Source organism: Mus caroli, unplaced genomic scaffold (assembly GCF_978045245.1).
Source record: "Mus caroli unplaced genomic scaffold, Mus_caroli_1 scaffold_5, whole genome shotgun sequence".
NCBI classification, from domain to species: domain Eukaryota; kingdom Metazoa; phylum Chordata; class Mammalia; order Rodentia; family Muridae; genus Mus; species Mus caroli.
The window spans coordinates 105,674,997-105,698,122 of record NW_028227260.1 but is presented as its reverse complement, the minus strand read 5'-3'; positions in this window follow the sequence as shown (position 1 = coordinate 105,698,122).

The following is a 23,126-nucleotide window of genomic DNA, read 5'->3' as shown; positions in this document are numbered from 1 at the left end:
GAGAGAGAGAGAGAGAGAGAGAGAGAGAGAGAGAGAGAGAGAGAGAAAGAAAGAGAGAGAGAAAGAGAGAGAGAGAGAGAGAAAGAAAGAAAGAAAAATAGAAAGAAAGAAAGAAAGAAAGAAAGAAAGAAAGAAAGAAAGAAAGAAAGAAAGAAAGAAAGAAAGAAAGAAAGAAAGAGAAAAGATCTGATATACTCTTCTGGTGTGTGTCTGAATACAGCTACAGTGTACTCATATAAATAAATAAATCTTTAAAAAATAAAGGAAGGAAAGAAGGAAGAACAAATGAAAGAAAAAGAAACTAAAATTATTTATTTACTAAAACAAATCATCATGTTAAATAACTTCATCTTTCTTTGTCTTAAAAACAGTGGTTAAAAAACAGTTAAGGGCATCTAAAACCATTTAACTTAGCCTCTTTATCTTGGCTGATATTCTGAAGTAGACCTTTCAGTTTGCTACCATGCATTAGTGTACTATATATTAAATATAACATTCAATATATTATGTTATAATATACATAAATGATGATTACAAAATAAATGTAATATTAACAACATAAGGGAGGGCACCGAGGTCTGACAGTATTACTGATTCTATATTATGCATACAGACTGGAGCTTATCATCATGTCCTCTGAGATAATACCAACAGATGACAGACTGTTGCAGATACTAAGACCCAGCCATTGGATTGAACTCAGGGACACTATGGTTGAATTAGGGGGAGCAGGGAAGAAGAGGAGGGCAACTCCATAGGAAGATTAGCAGTCTCAACTAACTCAGAACCAAGAGAGTTCCCAGAGACTGAGCCAACAACCAGGAGCATACATGACCTGGTCTGAGGCCCTGACATATATACAGCAGAGGACTGCCTGGTTAGGCCTCAGTAGGAGAAGATATGCCTAATCCTGGAGAGACTTGAGCCCACAGGGAGTGTGGAGGTCTGGTCGAGGGGAAAGTATCCTCTGGGAAACATAGAGGAGGAGGAATAGGATGAAGAACTGTGGGAGGGAGAATGGGAGTTGCAAGAGCTGGATTGCAAATAAAAAATAGTATAACTATCTTATGAAAACATTACTTCTAGAAAATAGAAATCACTTAAAATAATGAGAACTTCTGTGTTTACAGGGTGTTAAAATACAGTGTCAGTAAAGTGAATATGTTTATACTAACTTGTATAGGAAAGACATGTAACAGAAATTATCCAGAATAGATTAGTACCTTCACCATTCTGCATAACGTTGCTGAGAGGAAATGGTGATAAATAGAAATCTGTTTTTGAAGTATCAATATTTTTTGTTATTTTCCATCTTCATAAATTTTCAAATACTTTTATTTTCTCTTAATATAAGTATTCATGTACTTATATAATTTTATATTCATAAATTTGTTTCCCATCTAAAATTATTAAAGCTTTAGGCATCATAAAACATATATATTCCTTCATGAACAAATTTATATTTGCCTTATTTTCAGTCAAATGATAGCATAGGTAATTCCTTACAAACATTGCAACCATTCAATAGATGAAGTTTTAATGTATACCAATAGTAAATATTATAACAAGAGTAGATATCAGTTATGATTCATGTTTTTTATCCTTTAAAGTAACATGGCAAATTATGAGGAGTATTTCTTATATATAAATGTATTTGTTCCTGAATGTTATTTTTCCCTTTAGAAAGAGAAATTCTGAGTCAAAACTGAAAAATCTCCTGCCCCTCTTTCTCCTCCTGTTTTCTTGCCATGTCTCTCTCTTTTTCTCTTACTCTTTTCCTTAATTAAGGTTCAGAATGGGCTTGAGAATTTGAATCCCCATCATCACTGTCTACAGTATTAGGAAGTATTGTTAAAAATTCCACTGGCTAGTTTGGAAAAAAAAATAGGTATTTAATTATTTTATTCATTATTTTTCTTTATCATCTTTTAATTCTAATTTTGCATTTTGATTTATTTTGTGGTAATGTGTATTTGTGTGTTTGTGTGTGTGCTGACATGCATGCCATGTCACATATGTGAAGATTAAAAGACAACTTGCAGGAGCTAATTCTCTTTTTTCACCTTGTAGTTTGGGGGGTTGATTTCAGGTCCTCAGTGCCTTCATCTGCTAAACCAACTCACTAGTCCCTTAAAGGTATAGCTTAGGCTTGAATCATAATTTTGATCCTCCTTCTTCTGCATCTTCAGCACATCTCAAAAATGTACCTTCCCACAGCACTCTTATTTTTCTCTTACGATGTTGTTTTAAGTGTTTGTAACTAAAATTAATAATACTTCATACTTTCAGAGAGTTTTTATTGTTTTATTTGGAGACCTTACTGATCTCCTAAAATACTGCATCAATACTGGGTCCAGGAATTTTTATTAAACACATATCAAGGTTTAGTAATTATTTTCTTTATAAGGTATGATCAGTTAATTGTAAAATATTATTTTCAATTGGTTATAACTTTCTCATTATCTGAAATTATACCTTGAATACAGGAAAAAAATACATAAAATCAGAAACTTAGTACTTAGTAGGATGATTTATAGACACTTTTATTTCATCCATGTAAATCTATCATACAACCAAACTCCCCCCTCCCTCTACTCCTCCCAGATTCAGCCTATCTGGCTTCTGCCCTAGGTCCTCAATCCTCCTCCCTTTCACCTTCAGAAAAGAACAAGCCTCCAGGAAAGACAACAACCAAACCGAACAAAACAAGATATAAAAGACAAGGCAAAATCCATCATATCAAGGCTGGACAAGACCACACAGTTAGGAGGAAAAGAGTCCTAAAAGAAAATCAGATATATACCTGCTTTCACAAAAATGCCAAGCTAACAACAACAAAATTCATGCAGAGGATCTTGTGAATTCTCTTGTGAGCCCTGTGCTCACTGCTTCAATCTCTGTGAACCCATATAAAACCTGCTTAGTTGATACAGTGGGCCATGTTCTGGTATCTTCCATCATCTCTGACTCCTATAATCTTTTCTCTTCCTCTTCAGCAGGGTTCTCTGAGGTCCTAGGTGAGTGATCTGATAAGACCACCAGTTCAGACTTTCTCTCCCCATAATATCTGAGTATGGGTCTTTGTACCCACTCCTATCTACTGATGGAGGAAGTCTCTCTGATGACAACTGGAGAAGGCATCGATCTGTGTATATAGCAGAATGGAAGAATACTATTAAGAATCATTTCATTAATTTTTTTCATCAGTGTTTGGTTCTACCATAGGTCTCTGCTCAGTACAGTATATAGTTCCTGGCCATCTAGGTGGTCTTGTATAAACCTCTTCTGTTTTCTGTCCATTGAGGTAGTCTGGTCAATACAGCCCTTGGTTCCTGGCTATCCAGGTTGTCTGGTCAATATAGTCTCTTGTTCCTTGCCATCCAGGTAGTGTATAACAATGGCTTCCTCCTCTGGTGTGTCATGAGCTTCAAGTTAAATCAGACATTGGTTGGCCACTCCCACAAGTTCTGCAGCACCATTGCCCTAGCATATCTTTCAGTCAGGACAGAGTGTATGTTGAGGGCTTTGTGTCTACAGAGTACCTTGCCATGACAAAGATACAAGAACATAGGGATAAAGGCTCCATTCAGGCACCAGATTGATCTCTACATGTTCAATGTGATGTGTGAATGTTTTCTTTATTTTTAGGTCCCTGTTGTCAGTTTTCAGAAAACAACTCTGTCCTACCAACAGCTTATGTTGTTTGAGGATTTCCATGGAAACCTCTTAGCCAACAACTCAACTGAATACAACCCAGTCCTACAACTGGAAACTTTGTCTGGCTACAAAAGATTCCTTATGCTCCATTGCTCCTCAGTTGGGTCATCCTCATAGGTTCCAAGAAGTTTCCACTATGCCAGTTTTCCACACAGCCCCACAAATGCCACCCCCAATTCCAGCTGTCTCTCATTCTTTCTCATCCTTCACCTGATCTCTCCAGTTCCTGTCTCTATCTACTCCCAGTCTAAGTTTAAAATTCACTCTTCTTCTCTTTCCCTTGTAAATCTATGCCCTCCTCTTTACCTAGCCTCTCTGGCTCTGTGGAATAGTTTAATTATCATTTACTTATAATCTAATATCCACTTCTGAGTAAATATATACTACATATGTCTTCCAGGGTGTAGGTTACTTCACTCAGAGTTATTTTTTTCTAGTTTCGTCCATTTGCATTCAAATTTCATGATATCTTTTTGTTTGTACAGCTGAGTAATACCTCACTGTTGTAAATGTATCACATTTTGTTTGTCCATTCTTCAGTTGAGGGACAACTGGGTTGTACCAGTTTCAGGCTCTTATGAATAGAGTTGTTATGTACATAGTAGAACAAAAGTCCTTGTAGAATGGAATGTTCTTTGAGTATACAATTAAGGGTGGTATAGCTGGGTCTTGAGAGATCAATAACCAATTTTTGAGGAACTGACATGTTGAATTCTAAAGTGGCTGTGCAAGTTTGCACTCCTACCAGCAGTTGAGTGGTATTCCCCCTTGATCCACATCTTTGCCAGCATGAGCTGTCCTTTTTGGTTTTGATCTTAGTCATTTTGACTGGCATAAAAGGGAATCTTAAAGTAATTTTGATTTGAATTTCCCTGATGGCTAAGGAAGGTGTACATTTCTTTAAATGTTTCTCAGTCATTCGAGATTCCTCTATTGAGAATTCTCTTTTATATATATATATATATATATATATATATATATATATATATATATATATATATATAACCCAATTTTTTAATTGGGATATTTGGTTTGTTGATGTCTAGTTTCTTGAGATTTTTTAAATGTATTTTGGATACTAGCCCTCTATATGATGTCGAGTTGGTAAAAACCTTCTAATTCTGTAGGCTGCCACTTTGTCCGATTGGTGGTGTCCTTTTCTCTTTGGGAGCTTTTCTCTTTCATGAGGTACCACTTATTAATTGTTGATCTTTCTGCCTGTGCTATTGGTGTTCTGTTTAGGAAGATGTGTCTTGTGCTAATGCATTCAAGACTGTATCCCCACTTTCATTTGTATAAGTTTCAGTGTGTCTTGTTTTATATTGAGGTCTTCATTCCACTTGGACTTCAATTTTGTGCAGGTTGATGAATATGGGTCTATTTGCATTCCTCTACATGCAGACATCCAATTAGACCAGCACCAGTCATTTGAGAGGCTTTTTCCATTGTACAATTTTGGCTTTGTCAAAAATCACGTGTCTATAAGTATATGGGTTTACTTCTCTGTCTTTGATTAATTCCATAATCAACCTGTTTATTTTTATGTCAACACTATGCAATTTATATTATTATCACTCTGTAGTATAGCTTGAATTCAGGGATTGTGTTACCTCTAGAAGTTCTTAAATTATACAGGATTGTTTTAGCTATTCTGATGTTTTGTTTTTCCGTATGAATTTGAGAATTGTTATTTCAAGGTTTGCAAAGAGTTGTGTTAGCATATTCATGGAGGTTGCATTGAATCTGTAGATTGCATTGGGTTGTATAAATATTTTTAGTATGTTAATCCTACTGATCCATGATCATTACAGATTTTTCCATCTTCTGATATCTTTAATTTCTGTTTTCAAGACTTGAAGCTTTTGTCATACAAGTCTTTTGCATACTTGGTTACAATTACCCCCAAGATATTTCATATTATTTGAAACTATTGTGAAGTATGTTATTTGCCTGACTTTCTCTGTCCTTTTGACATTTGTATATAGGAAGGCTACTTATTTTTTCTGTATCATTTGTATCATTTTTTATGAAAGCTATTATATTTAAAATATATTTGTATGTCAAAATTTCTTAAGCCTACTCATTAAAGATACATGAATATGAATGTATTAAAAAGATATTTAGTACTTTCTTTATAAACTATAAAAGAGGGGAAAATAATACTTTATTTTCAGTGATCACAATGTATTCATATACAAAACACTATAGCATATATAGCTCTAGGAATATTGCTGAAGAGGTGGCAGTAGATTTTAAGAGCCAGGTTAGGGAGTTTTCTGTTAGATTGTGTCTCCTAGTAACACCAGAAGCTATATCCATATTCTCAACATTATCACTGCCTAAACATAAATTGAACAGTGTTCAATGATGATAACAATGAACATGCCAAAGCAGATTGGGTAAAGCCCCTAATGATTCAGACCTATATTTACCTGTTCACAAACCTTACAAAACAACAGAGGTGACATAGGAAACTAACATACACACACTCACACACACACACACACACACAGTGTGTGTGTGTGTGTGTGTGTGTGTGTGTGTGTGTGTGTGTGAGAGAGAGAGAGAGAGAGAGAGAGAGAGAATGCTTGTCAGAACAGTTAATGAAAAAGAAGAAAGAGGACAATGATTTGCGAAAAGACATAGAGGAGTATATAAAAGGTTTGAAAATAAGAAATGGAAAATGATATCACTATATTATAATATCATAAAATATATTTAAAAAGTAGAATAGAAATGGGCTACATAGGCATCCATAACTGTTCTACTAGATTCATTTATTTCACTCACACACACACACACACACACACACACACACACACACATATGCACATGCATAAACACACACACAGATGCCTAAATCAAAATTATAAGATTTGATAAAGTTGTTCTATTAGTCCTTAAACTTTTATTGGAAATAATTCTGTATACTTGTCTGCATAATTGATACATTTCACTATAAAATACAGTTTTTAAATAAAATGATCGATTTAATATTTGTTATCATGAAATATGTATTCCAAATATTTTTTATTTTTTCTTTTGTTATCTATCATAGCTGTATTCATGTATATTTCATAAATACATGATATATTTTAAAGTGTGGAGCATGGGGCTGGAGAAGTGACTCAACAGTTAAAAGCACTTATACTTCTTTTAGAGTACCCATGTTTGCTACCTAGCATTCACAAGTTAGCTCACATCATCCAAAACTTCAGTTCTTTTCTGACCTCTAAGGGCACAATGCATGCATATACATATATTCAAATAAGACATTCATGCATATAAAATAAAATAAATAAATCTATTCGAATATCTGATATGGTTATATCAATACTATAATGCTATAAGTTTTTATGAAATAATCAATTATCTCTTTATTACAAGTATTAGTTATTATTTACATGAAGTACATTTCCCTTTAAGCATATATTTTAAACTAATATATTACATAAAAGAGTCGAACTTTGTAGTTTTAAATATCCATCAAGTGATATTTTTATTCATAAAATGTTTATGACTATATGTCATTCTTCCTTACTGGCTATATTCCCACGTGTTTGGATGTCTCTTGTGCTTTGGATAATTATTTCCCTGTGTGTGTATTAAGTACAGGCCTCATTTGAGTGTATCAGAGATGTGCATAAACTATATATAAAATATCTTGTTTAAGATGCTAAAATATTAATTGATTCTCATACCTAATTCTTATATATTTACTCCTTGCTAGATTTATTTTATAATTTCCATATTTTTATAGTATTTATTCATGAAGATACTTGTGCTTAAAATTATTTGATAAATTTGTATCTCAACTATTATTTTAGTTGAATTATATATCTTTATGAAAATAGTTGAAAGTCTGAGTTTGACTATATGCTCACTTTAAGGAGTATCATTCATTTATATTATCATATATGTCAGCATGAATAATTCCTTTAACATTACTTGGAATGTGAAGGAAGTGTTTATAATCCCATCAGTTTTTATTTGTTATGAAAACTTTACACTTCTCATTCATCTGGGATAATGACGCTCCTATATGTAATACTCTTGGATGGCAGATTTTATCAATTATTTGATATAATAAATCATCTACACTCTTCTGACCTTCAAAGATTCTGTGGAAAAGTCATCTGATATTTTTATCAGAATCATCTTGTACATGGCAATTCTCTTGTCTTATTGCTTTCAAAAAGTCTTCCTTTGACACTTGGTAATTTTATCACTGTGTGTTTTGATACAAGTATCTTTTTTTTAGATAAATGTTTCACTTTCTTGCTCATATTTATGTGATTCTCATTTTGTATATTTTTTGTCTGGAAGCTACCTTATAGCATTTTGTCACATGTTTTCATTCATCCTTTGCTTACCTATTGTTTTCAGAAAATGTCTAATATACTGATGTCCCCACTTCACATTATTCTCTGCTTGATTGAATATACTATTACAGCATATTATTTATATAATATTTGATATTTGATAATTTCATACATAAATAAAATATGGGTTTTATAAAAACAAAGCTTGATTCTTTCTAAAATTACTTATTTTTATATTATAATATAAACAAAACATTTATCTCTTTCCTTGTGTCCTTTCATTCTCTCAAATTTACTACTTATTGCTCTCTCTCAAATTTATGGCCTTGTTTTCATGAATTGCTATTGTATGCATATATATATATATGTATAAATATATTTTCTAAATATAACCTGCTCCATCTATATAATATTTCTTCTATGTATATTTCAGTGCTAACCATTTGTTATTGGATAGCCATTTAGTGAGCTTTTTGCTGTCAGCATCCTTAGTTTCCTACAGATTTTTGTGTAGTGTTGAGAAATTGTGGGCTTTTTCCCATCAACTTTGGCATGTCCATAGTATAATCCATGTTCAGTTCATAATTAGGAAGTAATGAAGGTGATACACTGGGATTAACTGGCCTTAGGCATGAATGTTCAGAATTATAGGGTAGCTCTTAGTTCTTGTTTCATCTCTAGCTTTCTAGTGCCATATAAAGGTAGTCACATCATGTTTTTAATATAGATAGGAACCAATCCCATTGTAATCTCTTTCCACGGTGGTAAACTACTTGCCTTTAAGCCATGCGCCACAATACTTAAGGACATTTGCTGCTCATCTAGCAGACCTGGTCTTGATTTCCAGTAGCTTTGTCAGACAACTCTCAAACTCCTATAATTTTAGCTCTAAAGTTCTGATGCCCTCCTTTGTCCTGCAAATGTACACGAGCGTGCACGCGCGCATGCACACACACAAACACATATAATTTTTATTGAGATAAAATATTATCTTCTCTCTTTAACTGTGCATTTATTTATTATGTAATAGTGACAATAAAAATAATGAAGATATGTGTTGTCATATGGGGTTGCAGTTTGTATTCTTATTGATGATATCATTTATTAGAGTATACATTCAGCTAACCCTAAGGGCTTGGCTCAACAACACTATTAAGTTTTATATCTTAGAACATGAGAATGCTCCTCTGGAGGTTTATAAATGTCCAGATTTTGTGTTTAGCTGGGGTTGTAAACTTAGTTTCTTTCTAGATTGGTAGTGTAAATTATTTCTTTTAATTGGAGAGGGTCCTTGTCCATTTGAGATATCCAGTATGTGGTACAGTTGAGTGAACTTGCCAGCTAGATGTTAAGGTTATGTCAGTCATGAACTAATCCTTATTGTTAGGTGGGGTTCCTAGTTAGTTTTCACAGTAGAACAGATGACAAGCCATAGGGCTATTCTAAGCATTTTCTTCATCCATAATGGCTACAGGCTGTGCTTCAGAGCTTGGTGAGGTTTTTTTACTGTGTGCATGTCCAGATCTGACTCAGTTAAGAATTCTAGCCTGCCTGAATTGCTGATCTTGGTAGTTGGCCATAGATAATCACCAGCTTGGCTCTGCAGGCATTTGTAGCCATTGGCTGGTACCTTTGGTTGGACAAAGCTGCCAACAGAGATATAGTGCTACTGCCAAAATATGCATGTGCTATTTGTGAACTCTGATTTCTTTTCTTGAAAGTAACTGGTTTCAAATATTTTCCCTTGTGTATTGTACTAATGTGTATAGGGAGGTGAAGCAGAAGCACTGCTCTTGAACTGATAATGCAGGAGAAACTGAGTATGTGTTCCAGGTTATTTTTTAATGACTAGGAGAGTCTTTTTAAAAGGGCTAATGTGGTGTCTTTTTTGAGGAAGAGAAAAGTTAAAATAAAGGTGTTACAATTACCATAGAAGTGACTTAAGAATGGCTTTGTTCTTTTTGTTGTTGTTGTTGTTTTGGATTGTTTTTTGTTTGTTTGTTTTTGTTTCTTTTTCATTTATTTTGATTTTTCCAGGTTCTTAGAATTTTCATTAAGCATTGTATTCTACAGATGGATTCTAATTAGTATTTCTATGAGTAGTATGGAGCCTGGGGCCTCTCATTTTTCCTTCTTGCTTATGTTACTCCCATAAGTCATAAGTTTTATTATACTATGGATCTATAGAAATGCTTAGCCTGAGTTATAAGATCTAATTTTCTCTGCCTAATAAGAGAATTACTTGAAATTTTCTAAATCTAAATTTTCAGATTTTTTTCAGTCTTATGAAAATATCATTCTGGTGCATGTTTTTCTTTGTAACTTCATACCTACATATTAGTAATGTACTAAATGTCATTTTTATTTAACCACTTTCTTTGGCTATTAGATTCATATAAACAAATCTTTACGGTCATAAAATATTCATAAGTCAGTTACATTTTTCAATAGAGCACTTTAATGAATAATTTATTGAATATACAGCAAAATCACACATTTATATGTTTAGTGGTGTGTTTTTACCATTTAACCAAAGTTATCATTCTGAATATATTCAGTTATAAAGAAAATATTTCCTTATTTCTTCATCATGCCTATCAAGCTAATGAAAGCAGGATTGTTGAAAATGACAATTCTTTTTATTGAACCTATAATCACCGTTAAAATATTATTGACTTTCAAAAACTGTATATAAGTAAATTTTCATACAAGTGACAGTTTTTCAAAAAGAGATTTAAAATCACTATTTTCCTCAAAATGACACAGAGAGTATGATTGTTTGCCCCTATTTCATTTTCATTTTTCCCCCTGTGGGGTGACATGTTGCCAACAGATTCCACCTTATAAAAGAAAATCATAAAACCATTTCATTACAGAGCATATTGGAAAAGGAAAATATATATTCTGATTTACAGTCAAGGTTAGAGACTAAAATAGAGACAAAGTGCACCAATAAAAGGGTGAGGAGCTTGTGCCCTTTACAGAGCTGGACTGTACATCATTTATATCTTGGCAATCTAGAGTATAACTACAATCTAGATTCATGACCTGAAAATGTTGTTTCCTGACCTTATTTTTTTCTTCATATATCATTCCTTACTGGGTTGATCAGTTTTATTGTCTGCTTAATTTAAGTCTATGATTACGTGTTTCTGTAAGGTAGATGGTAAAAATGCTATTAAGGAGAATGTCTTTTCAAAGTTAAAGTAAGTATAAATTCAAGTCTAAATGTAAGTAGAAAACAGAAAAATTGAGGGTAGTAGAACATAAACAGTGTTCAGGTGAAGGGAAAGAGGGATGGTTAAGTGTCAAAAGGGATAGAATGTTGGATGGAGAAAGGGATTGGAGAGGAGAAGCTAACCTTAAGGCTTTTGAAAATTCATACAGAAACCTATTTTATGAGCTATCACACACATACACACACACACACACATACCACATGAAAACAAAAACAAGACCCCCCCCCAAAAAAAGCAGATTTTAATTTTAATTAACCAATGCAAGGGTTTATGCTCATCCAAGAAAACATTGGGTAGCCAAATAAAATGCTCAGTGCCTCACCCTGAGATATTGGTCACAGGCTGCTCAGAGACCTTCTCAAATAATACAGAATATTGTCACTTCTTTTGATTTCCAGAACTTGACAGTAAGAGCCTATTGCTTATGTACTATGCACTATGCTACAAGACACAGTTTTATATACATATAAATGGAAGCAAACTTTTACAACTGAAAAAAAGCTTTTAACTATATGTGCGTATATATATATATATATATATATATATATATATATATATATATATATATACACAATATACTATGTAAAGTGGTCATAGGATACAGAGAAATCAAGTTGGTGTAAATAAAAAAGTTTCCTCCACACTTGCTAGGTGCCATGATTTTGGAAGATGCTACATATGCAAGTTCCTGGAGAAATAAAATACTCAGCATTTTTAGCCAGCTATGAGCCCTGTAGCCTGCAATATTGACCAACATGATAAAACACAATCATAAGAGTAGCATAAATATTCTGTGGATAAAGTACAACTATTTGATTGAATTTAGAGTGTCATCTAAATAAAGAAACTGCCTGCCATGGTAAATCTGCTTCAGAACCCATAGTCTCAGAGTTGGACCTACTACTATTATTCTACTAATGGGATGTAGCATCAAATTCAACCCTTTCCACCCTTATATTAGTGACAGTTTTACACCTTATCAGAGAAGTCATTGAGCAGTGAGAGGGTGGTGGCTAATTCAGAAACTCATAAATGATAAATGTATACAGAATATGTCTCTGTGGACTGACAAGCTACAAATAGGATGTTAAATAACATTGTCTCCTTAAGTCTTAGGAACCATCACGAAAGACAGTACAAAAAAGATATGAATGCTAGAAATTGAGGTAGACTGGAATGAAATTGGGTTTTGAACATGGCAGAAACTCTTATTTTTGAAGTCCTAGCAGCTATGACTAAGGATCAAACAAAGGATCAAACAAAGGAATGTTCAGGCATAGAATGGGAAAGCGTTCATAAGCCCCCCCCCATTTCTAAATGAATTATATGGACAGAGTTCATGGCTTCTACAAAAAGCAGAGTCAGAGTTGGTGTTGTTATTGTTGTTGCTGTTATTTTATGGTGTCATTCCTAGTAATCTGACCATCCTTTAATAGATGTTCCTACAAAGAAATATATGTGTACCACAATTTAGAGTTAATTATTTTAAAAAGCAAATGGAGTTGAGCAATTCATCAGATTTAGAGAACTGCCAAGATTCATGAAATAATTGTTCATATACCATATGAAAATATATTTTAGTCTATTGGATTAAGATATTCCTCTGATTACCTTGATATAGTAAGCTTTCAACTTGTGTAACAATTATCAATTTAATTATGTAAGACAATTCCTGTGATCTAAGAATTAACTATAGCTTGTAACAAATATATAAACAGAAGCAATCTTTTATTTTAATTAGGTATTTTCTACATTTACATTTCCAATGCTATCTCAAAAGTCACCCATACCTTCCCCCCACACTCCCTTACCCACTCACTCTCATTTCTTCACCCTGGCATTCCCCTGTACTGGGGCAAATAATGTTTGCAAGACCAATGGCATCTGTTTTCACTGATGGCCAACTAGGTCATAAACTGATAAATATGCAGCTAGAGACAAAAGCTCTGAGGGTACTGGTTAGTTCATACTGTTGTTCAACCTATAGGATTGCAGACCCCTTTAGCTCCTTGGATAATTCCTCTAGATCCTCCATTGGGGGCCCTGTGATCCACCCAATAGCTGACTGTGAGGATCCACTTCAGTGTTTGCTAGGCCCCTGCATAGCCTCACAAGAGACAGCTATATCAGAGTCCTTTCAGCAAAATCTTGCTGGTGTATGCAATGGTGTCAAAATTTGGAGGCTGATAATGGGATAGATCCCAGAGTATGGCACTCTCTAGATGGTCCAACCTTTCCTCTAAATACCAAACTTTGTCTCTGAAACTCCTTCCATGGGTGTTTTGTTCCCAATTCTAAGAAGGGGCAAAGTGTCCACACTTTGGTCTTCATTTTTCTTGAGTTTCATGTGTTTTGGAGATTGTATCTTGTATCTTGGGTATTCTAAGTTTTTGGGCTAATATCCACTTATCAGTGAGTACATATCATGTGAGTTATTTTGTGATTGGATAACCTCACTCAGGATGATGTCCTCCAGGTCCATCCATTTGCCTAAGAATTTCATAAATTCATTTTTTTAATAGCTGGGTAGTACTCCATTATGTAAATGTACCACATTTTCTGTATCCATTCCTCTGTTGAGGGGCATCTGGGTTCTTTCCAGCTTCTGGTTATTATAAATAAGGCTGCTATGAACATAGTGGAGCATGTGTCCTTCTTACCAGTTGGAACATCTTCTGGATATATGCCCAGGAGATGTAATGTGGGATCCTCCAGTAGTACTATGTCCAATTTTCTGAGGAACCGTCAGTCTGATTTCCAGAGTGGTTGTACAAGTTTGCAACCCACCAATAATGTAGGAGTGTTTCTCTTTCTTCACATCCTCGCCAGCATCTGCTGTCACCTGAATTTTTGATCTTAGCCATTCTGACTGGTGTGAGGTGGAATCTCAAGGTTGTTTTGATTTGCATTTACCTGATGATTAAGGATGCTGAACATTTTTTCAGGTGCTTCTCAGGCATTCAGTATTCCTCAGGTGAGAATTCTTTATTTAGCTCTGAGCCCCATTTTTTAATGGGGTTATTTGATTTTCTGGAGTCCACTTTCTTGAATTTTTTTATATATATTGGATATTAGTCCCCTATCTGATTTAAGATAGGTAAAAATCCTTCCCCAATCTGTTGGTGGCCTTTTTGTCTTATTGACTGTGTCTCTTGCCGTACATAAGCTTTGCAAATTTATGAGGTCCCATTTGTTGATTCTGATCTTACAGCATAAGCCATTGCTGTTCTATTCAGGAATTTTTCCCCCTCTGCCCATATCTTCTTGACTTTTCCCCACTTGCTCCTCTATAAGTTTCAGTGTCTCTGGTTTTATGTAGAGTTCTTTGATCCATTTAGATTTGACCATAGTACAAAGAGATAGGAATGGATCAAGTCACATTCTTCTACATGATAACCACCAGTTGTTTCAGCACCATTTGATGAAAATGTTATCTTTTTTCCACTGGATTGTTTTAGCTCCCTTGTCAAAGATCAAGGACCATAGGTGTGTGGGCTCATTTCTGGGTCTTCAATTGTATTCCATTGGTCTACTTGCCTGTTGATATACCAGTACCATGCAGTTTTTATCACAATTGCTCTGTAGTACAGCTTTAGGTCAGGCATGGTGATTCCCCAGAGGTTCTTTTATCCTTGAGAAGAGTTTTTACTATCCTAAGTTTTTTGTTATTCCAGATGAATTTGCAGATTTCCCTGTCTAATTCATTGAAGAATTGAGTTGGAATTTTGATTCTGTAGATTGCTTTTGGCAAGATAGCCATTTTTACTATAATAATCCTTCCAATCCATGAGCATGGGAAATCTTTCCATTTCTGAGATCTTCTTTAATTTCTTTCTTCAGAGACTTGAAGTTTTTATCATATAGAACTTTCACTTCTTTAGAGTCACACCAAGGTATTTTATATTATTTGTGACTACTGTGAAGGGTGTTGCTTTCCTAATTTCTTTCTCAGCCTGTTTATCCTTTGTGTAGAGAAAGGCTATTGGCTTGTTTGAGTTAATTTAATTTTATTTTTTTTTTAATTTTTAATATTTTTTATTACATATTTTTCTCAATTACATTTCCAATGCTAACCCAAAAGTCCCCCATACCCCCCCACTTACATATGCAGCTAGAGACAAGAGCTCCGGGGTAGTGGTTAGTTCATCATGTTGTTCCCCCTATAGGGTTGCAGATCCCTTTAACTCCTTGGGTACTTTCTCTAGCTTCTCCATTGGGAGCCCTGTGATCCATCCGATAACTGACTGTGAGCATCCACTTCTGTGTTTGCTAGGCCCCGGCATAGTCTCACAAGAGACAGCTATATCTGGGTCCTTTCAGCAAAATCTTGCTAGTGTATGCAATGGTGTCAGCGTTTGGAAGCTGATTATGGGATGGATCCCTGGATATGGCAGTCTCTAGATGGTCCATCCTTTCCTCTCAGCTACAAACTGTATCTTTGTAACTCCTTCTACGGGTGTTTTGTTCTCAATTCTAAGAAGAGTTAATTTTATATCCAGATACTTCACTGAAGCTGTTTATTATGTTTAGGAGTTCTGTGGTGGGATTTTTAGGGTCACTTATATATACCATCATATCATCTGCAAAACGTGATATTTTGACTTCTTCCTTTCCAATTTGTATTCCCTTGATCTCCTTTTGTTGTCAAATTGTTCTGGCTAGGACTTCAAATACAATGTTGAATAGGTAGGGAGAAAGTGGGCAGCCTTGTCTAGTCCCTGATTTTAGTGGGATTGCTTCCAGCTTCTCACCATTTACTTTGATGTTAGATTCTGTTTTGCTGTAGATTGCTTTTACCATGTTCAGGTATGGGCCTTGAATTCCTGATTTTTCCAAGTCTTTTATCAGGAATGGTTGTTTGATTTTGTCAAATGCTTTCTCCGCATCTAATGAGATGATCATGTGGGATTTGTCTGTGAGTTTGTTTATATAATGTATTACTTTGATGGATTTTCGTATATTAAACCATCCCTGCATCCCTGGAATAAAACCTGCTTGGTCAGGATGGATGATTGTTTTGATGTGTTCTTGGGTATGGTTAGTGCGAATTTTATTGAGTATTTTTGCATCGATATTCATAAGGGAAATTGGTCTGAAGTACTCTAACTTTGTTGGGTCTTTCTGTGGTTTAGGTATAAGAGTATCTGTGACTTCATAGAATGAATTGGGTAGAGTGTCTTCTTCTTCTATTTTGTGGAATAGTTTGTGAAGAACTGGAATTAGATCTTATTTGATGGTCTGAGAGAACTCTGCACTAAACCCATCTGGTCATGGGCTTTTTTGGGTTTGATAATTACTGCTTCTATTTCTTTAGGGAATATAGGACTGATTAGATCATTAACCTGTTCCTGATTTAACTTTGGTTCCTGGTATCTGTCTAGAAATTTTCCATTTCATCCAAGTTTTCCAGTTTTGTTGAGTATAGCCTTTTGTAGAAGGATCTCATACTGTTTTGAATTTATTCAGGATCTGTTGTTATATCTCCCTTTTCATTTCTGATTTTGTTAATTAGGATGCTGTCCCTGTGCCCTCTAGTGAGTATGCCTAAGGATTTTTCTATCTTTTTGATTTTCTCAAAAACCAGCTCCTCCTTTGGTTATTTGAATAGTTCTCCTTGTTTCCCCTTGGTTGATTTTGCCCCTGAATTTGATTATTTCCTACTATCTACTCCTCTTGGGTGAATTTGCATCCTTTTGTTCTAGAGCTTTTCAGTTTGTTGGCATGCTGCTAGTATGTGCTCTCTCTAGTTTCTTTTTGGAGGCAGTCAGAGCTATGAGTTTTCCCGTTAGAAACGCTTTCATTGTGTCCCATAGATTTGAGTATGTTGTGGCTTCATTTTCATTAAACTATAAAAAGCCTTTAATTTCTTTCTTTATTCCTTCCTTGACCAAGTTATAATTGAGAAGAGTGTTGTTCAGTTTCCATGTGAATGTTGGCTTTCTATTATTTATGATTTTATTGAAGATCAGCCTTAGTCCATGGTGATCTGATAGGATGCATGGAACAATTTCAATATTTTTTTTATCTGTTGAGGCCTCTTTTGTGACCAAATATATGGTCACTTTTGGAGAAGACACCATGAGGTGCTGAGAAGATATATCCTTTTGTTTTAGGATAAAATGTTCTGTAGATATCTGTTAAATTCATTTGTTTCATAAATTCTGTTAGTTTCACTGTTTAGTTTCTGTTTCTCTGATCTGTCCATTGATGAAAGTGGCATGTTGAAGTCTCCCACTATTAATGTGTGAGGTGCAATATTTGCTTTGAGCTTTACTTTAATGAATGTGGCTGCCCTTTCATTTGGAGCATAGATATTCAGAATTGAAAGTTCCTCTTGGAAGATTTTACCTTTGATGTGTATGAAGTGCCCCTCCTTGTCTTTTTTGATAACTTTGGGTTGGAAGTCGATTTTATTAGATATTATCATGGCTACTCCAGCTATTTTCTTCAGACCATTTGCTTGGAAATTTGTTTTCCAACCTTTCACTCTGAGGTAGTGTCTGTCTTTTTCCCTGAGATGGGTTTCCTGTAAGCAGTAAAATGTTGGGTCCTGTTTATGTAGCCAGTCCCTTAGTCTATGTCTTTTTATTGGGGAATTGAATCCATTGATATTAAGAGATATTAAGGAAAAGTAATTGTTGCTTCCTATTATTTTTGTTGTTAGAGTTGGCATTCTGTTCTTGTGGCTCTCTTCTTTTAGGTTTGTTGAAAAATTATTTTCTTGCTTTTTCTAGGGTGTGGTTTCTGTCCTAGTCTTGTTTTTTTTTTTTCTGTTACTATCCTTTGAAGGGCTGGATTCATGGAAAGATAATGTGTGAATTTGGTTTTGTCATGGAATACTTTGGTTTCTCCATCTATGGTAATTGAAAGTTTTGCTGGGTATAGTAGCCTGGACTGGCATTTGTGTTCTCTTAGTGTCTGTATAACATCTCTCCAGGATATGTTGGCTTTCATAGTCTCTGGTGAAAAGTCTGGTTTAATTCTGATAGGTCTGCCTTTATATGTTACTTGACCTTTTCCCCTTGCTGCTTTTAATATTCTATATTTATTTAGTGCATTTGTTGTTCTGATTATTTTGTGTCAGGAGGATTTTATTTTCTGGTACAGTCTATTTGGAGGTATGTAGGCTTCTTGTATATTCATGGGCATTTCTTTCTTTAGGTTTGGGAAGTTTTTTTTTCTACAATTTTGTTGAAGATATTTGCTAGCCATTTAAGTTGAAAATCTTCATTCTTATCTACTCTTATTATCTGTAGGTTTTGTCTTCTCATTGTGTCCTGAATTTCCTGGATGTTTTGACTTAGGATCTTTTTGCATTTTGCATTTTCTTTGATTGTTGTGCAGCTGTTCTCTTTGGAATCTTCTGCACCTTAGATTCTCTCTTCCATCTCTTAAATTCTGTTGCTGTTGCTCGCATCTATAGTTCCAGGTTTCTTTCATAGGGTTTCTATCTCCAGGGCTGCCTCACTTTGGGTTTTCTTTATTGTGTCTACTTCCCTTTTTAGGTCTAGTATGGTTTTGTTCAATTCCATAACCTGTTTGGATGTGTTTTCCTGTTTTACTTTAAGGACTTCTACCTGTTTGGTTGTGTTTTCCTGTTTTTCTATAAGGACTTTTAACTCTTTAGCAGTGTTCTCCTGTATTTCATTAAGTGAGTTATTAAAGTCCTTCTTGATGTCCTCTTCCATAATCATGAGATATGCTTTTAAATCCGGGTCTAGCTTTTCGGGTGTGTTGGGGTACTCAGGATTGGCTGAAGTTGGAGTGCTGGGTTCTGATGATGGTGAGTGGTCTTGGTTTCTGTTAGTAAGATTAGTCCGTTTGCTTTTTCCCATCTGGTAATCTCTGGAGTTAGTTGTTATAGTTGTCTCTGGTTAGAGATTGTTCCTCTGGTGATTCTGTTACCCTCTGTCAGCAGACCTGGGAGACTAGCTCTCTCCTTAGTTTCAGTGGTTAGAGCACTCTCTGCATGCAAGCCCTCCTCTTGCAGGGAAGGTGCACAGATATCTGGCATTCGGACCTGCCTCCTGGCAGAAGATGAAGGCCTGATACAGGGTCTGTCCCCGATGCTGTTATATTCTGTTGTCCACACTCTCACCTGTGCAGACTAGTCTAGGTGTGATCCGAGAACCAAGATGGCTCCCCCAGGTGCTGTGTCTAAGTCCTTCTGGGCAGGGTGGACACCGCTCCTCTGGCAGGGAAGGTACCTGGATGTCTGGAGCCCGAAACAGGGTCTGCCTCATAAAATCTGTGGCTTTTCCCTGTCCCAGAAGCTGTTAGCTTCTGTAGTCCACACTCTCACCTGTGCAGAGTAGTCTTGGTGGTAGCTGGGAGCCAAGATGGCTCCCCCAGGTTAGAAGCAATATTTTACAACCAAACAAAACCATTTTTGCCATGAACATTTGGTATTTAATAAAATCACCTCATTCATATATATCTATATATTGATTTATATCTATATATCTCAATATATAGATATATATTAGCCCCATGAACCCTTGAACAAAGAACCTAGGAGAGAGCCAAGTTAAATCATGCTTTACCTTCTAAAACATTTTATGATGTAAGAAGTATATGTTGGTTTAATGTATTAAGATTTAGATACTTTGTAATATTGTCTATGTAGCTAGAGATGTGTGCATCAACCAATGCATGCATCCATAATCATGTATTACCTATTACTACAATACCCAGGCTTAAAAAGTTATTATGTGTTTTGTTACATTGTTAGATATTTAGATTGGTACTACTCTACTCTGTACTTATTCATCTAGAATCCATTCACAAGTCTATGTAAGTCCATATTAAACACCATACACATGTATGACTTAATGAATCTACCTAGATAAGCAGATTAAATGAGTCTAATTTAAACTTGTACATGAAGAGTTCTTCTAACAACATTTCTCTCTTCTCTGGTAATCATATGTGGAGAACAATTGGTTGTATCTTTTATAATAGCTAATCAATAATACTGAAATGCCCCTTATTCATGTCTATCTACAAAGGTCTATCTCCTATGTGTTCATACACTCATTCATAATACACCATCCTAAATTGAAGCATCTAGCAAAATTTGTCTATGAAATTCAAGACTGATTGAGATACACACTGTTCAGGGAGAATCAGGGAACATAAGTTTGCCTTAAGTAGGATAATAGTAGGACATAGCTGTATATTTCTGAGAAGTCACAAAGACATATGCATCTCTTGGTATGAGCTTCATAGCTTCTAGGTCTAGGAACAGAGGAAATATAATCTGTGTCTTGTTATAAGACATTACTAGTAACAAAAGCCAGATATTGAGACTATAATTCTACCCATCAAGATGGTATTCAACAGAAAAGTACCAGACCCAAAGAAGAGATGATCATGGTCATCATGATATTAAGACTAGATGTTGCAGTCATTAAAAACAATTGTTGCTCTTCTAGAGGATTCAGATAAAATTACTACCACTCAGGTGGCACTTCACAACCATGTATAACTCCAGTTCTAGGGAATTTGAAGGGATTAGCCACATATGTGGTACACAAATATACATGCTGGTAAAATACCTAAAACCTAAAAATAAATTAATAAATAATGACATAATAAATATATAGTTTAAAGACTGAAGTTTGCTTTTAGAGACAAGAATATGACCACAAGTATAAGAGAGGAATACCGAATGGCTGAGAAGCACCTGAAAAAATGTTCAGCATCCTTAATCATCAGGAAAATGCAAATCAAAACAGGCCTGAGATTCCAACTCACACCAGTCAGAATGGCTAAGATCAAAAAATCAAGTGACAGCAGATGCTGGTGAGGATGTGGAGATAGAGGAACACTCCTCCATTGTTGGTGGGATTGCAAACTTGTACAACCACTCTGGAAATCAGTCTGGCCTTTCCTCAGAAAATTGGATTATAGTACTATAGGAGGATCCCGCAATTCCTCTCCTGGGCATATATCCAGAAGATGTTCCAACTGTTAAGAAAGACACATGCTCCACTATGTTCATAGCAGCCTTATTTATAATAGCCAGTAGCTGGAAAGAACCCAGATGCCCCTCAACAGAGGAATGGATACAGAAAATGTGATACATTTACACAATGGAGTACTACTCAGCTATTAAAAAGAATGAATTTATGAAATTCCTAGGCAACTGGATGGACCTGGAGGGCATCATCCTGAGTGAGGTAACCCAATCACAAAGGAACTCACATGATATGTACCCACTGATAAGTGGATATTAGCCGAGAAACTTAGAATACCCAAGATACAAGATGCAATCTGCAAAATACATGAAACTCAAGAAAAACGAAGACCAGAGTGTGGACACTTTGCCCCTTCTTAGAATTGGGAACAAAACCCCCATGGAAGGAGTTTCAGAGACAAAGTTTGGAATTGAAACGAAAGGATGGACCATCTAGAGAGTGCCATACTCTGGGATCCATCCCATAATCTGCTGCCAAATGTTGACACCATTGCATACATCAGCAAGAATTTGCTGAAAGAACCCTGATATAGCTGTCTCTTGTGAGGCTATTCCGGGGCCTAGCAAACACAGAAATGGATGCTCACAGTCAGCTATTGGATGGATCACAGGGCCCCCAATGGAGGAGCTACAGAAAGTATCCAAGGAGCTAAAGTGGTCTGCAACCCTATAGGTGGAACAGCAATATGAACTACCCAGTGCTCCCTGGAGCTCTTGTCTCTAGCTGCATATGTATCAGAAGATGGCCTAGCAGGCCATCAGTGGAAAGAGAGGCCCATTGGTCATGCAAACTTTATATGCCTCAGTACAGGGGAACGTCAGGGCCAAGAAGTAGGAGTGGGTGGGTAGGGGAGTGGGGGGGAGGGTATGGGGAACTTTTGGGATAGCACTGGAAATGTAAATGGGGACAATACCTAATAAAAAATAAAAAAAATAGTTTAAATACCTGGAAAAAAAAAGAAATGATTAGTATGAATGATAAATTCCTAGCTCTTCTTAAGATATACAACAATGAAACTGTTAAAAAGAGATCACAGGGCACCCAATGGAGGAGCTAGAGAAAGTTCCCAAGGAGCTAAAGGGATCTGCAACCCTATAGGCAGAATAACAATATGAACTAACAAGTACCTGCTGGAACTCATGTCTCTAGTTGCATATGTATCAGAAGATGGCTTAGTCAGCCATTATTGGAAAGAGAGGCCCATTGGTCTTGCAAACTTTATATGCCTCAGTATAGGGGAATGCCAGGGCCAAGAATTGGGAGTGGGTGGGTATGGGAGTGGGGTGGGAGGGTATGGGGAACTATTGGGATAGCACTGAAAATGTAAATGAAGAAAGTACCTAATCAAAAGAGAGAGAGAGAGAGAGAGAGATGGACAATTTGAAGACTTGAAGCTTCAAAGCTTCAATTCTCTTTACTCCTTCTAAACTGGAGAAAATAACTTTTGCTTTCTGGTCCTACTAAGCTTTGGAGATATATATATATATATATATATATATATATATATATATATATGCACAAGTTTTATATTATAATCAAATATCAACTACCATCTTATTATTGGCAAATTTAATTAATAATTTATTTTGATTATTTCAGTAATAATATTTATATATTTTGCTTATTTCTTTTTTTCTGAGCGCTTGAAACCATGTTACCTATTAATTTACATTGTCATTTTCTTTAAACTCTGCAACAAACTTGACACAATTTTTCTATAATTTTGATTTTCAGTTAAGTAAATTGAGGTAATTATTTAGTAATGTCCCTGGATACCTTGGGGGAGGTGTATGTTGTTAAAAGTATTAAAGCCAGGGCTGTTTTCCTTGGATTTAATATTCTTATCACAGTATCTATAGTTACCAAGA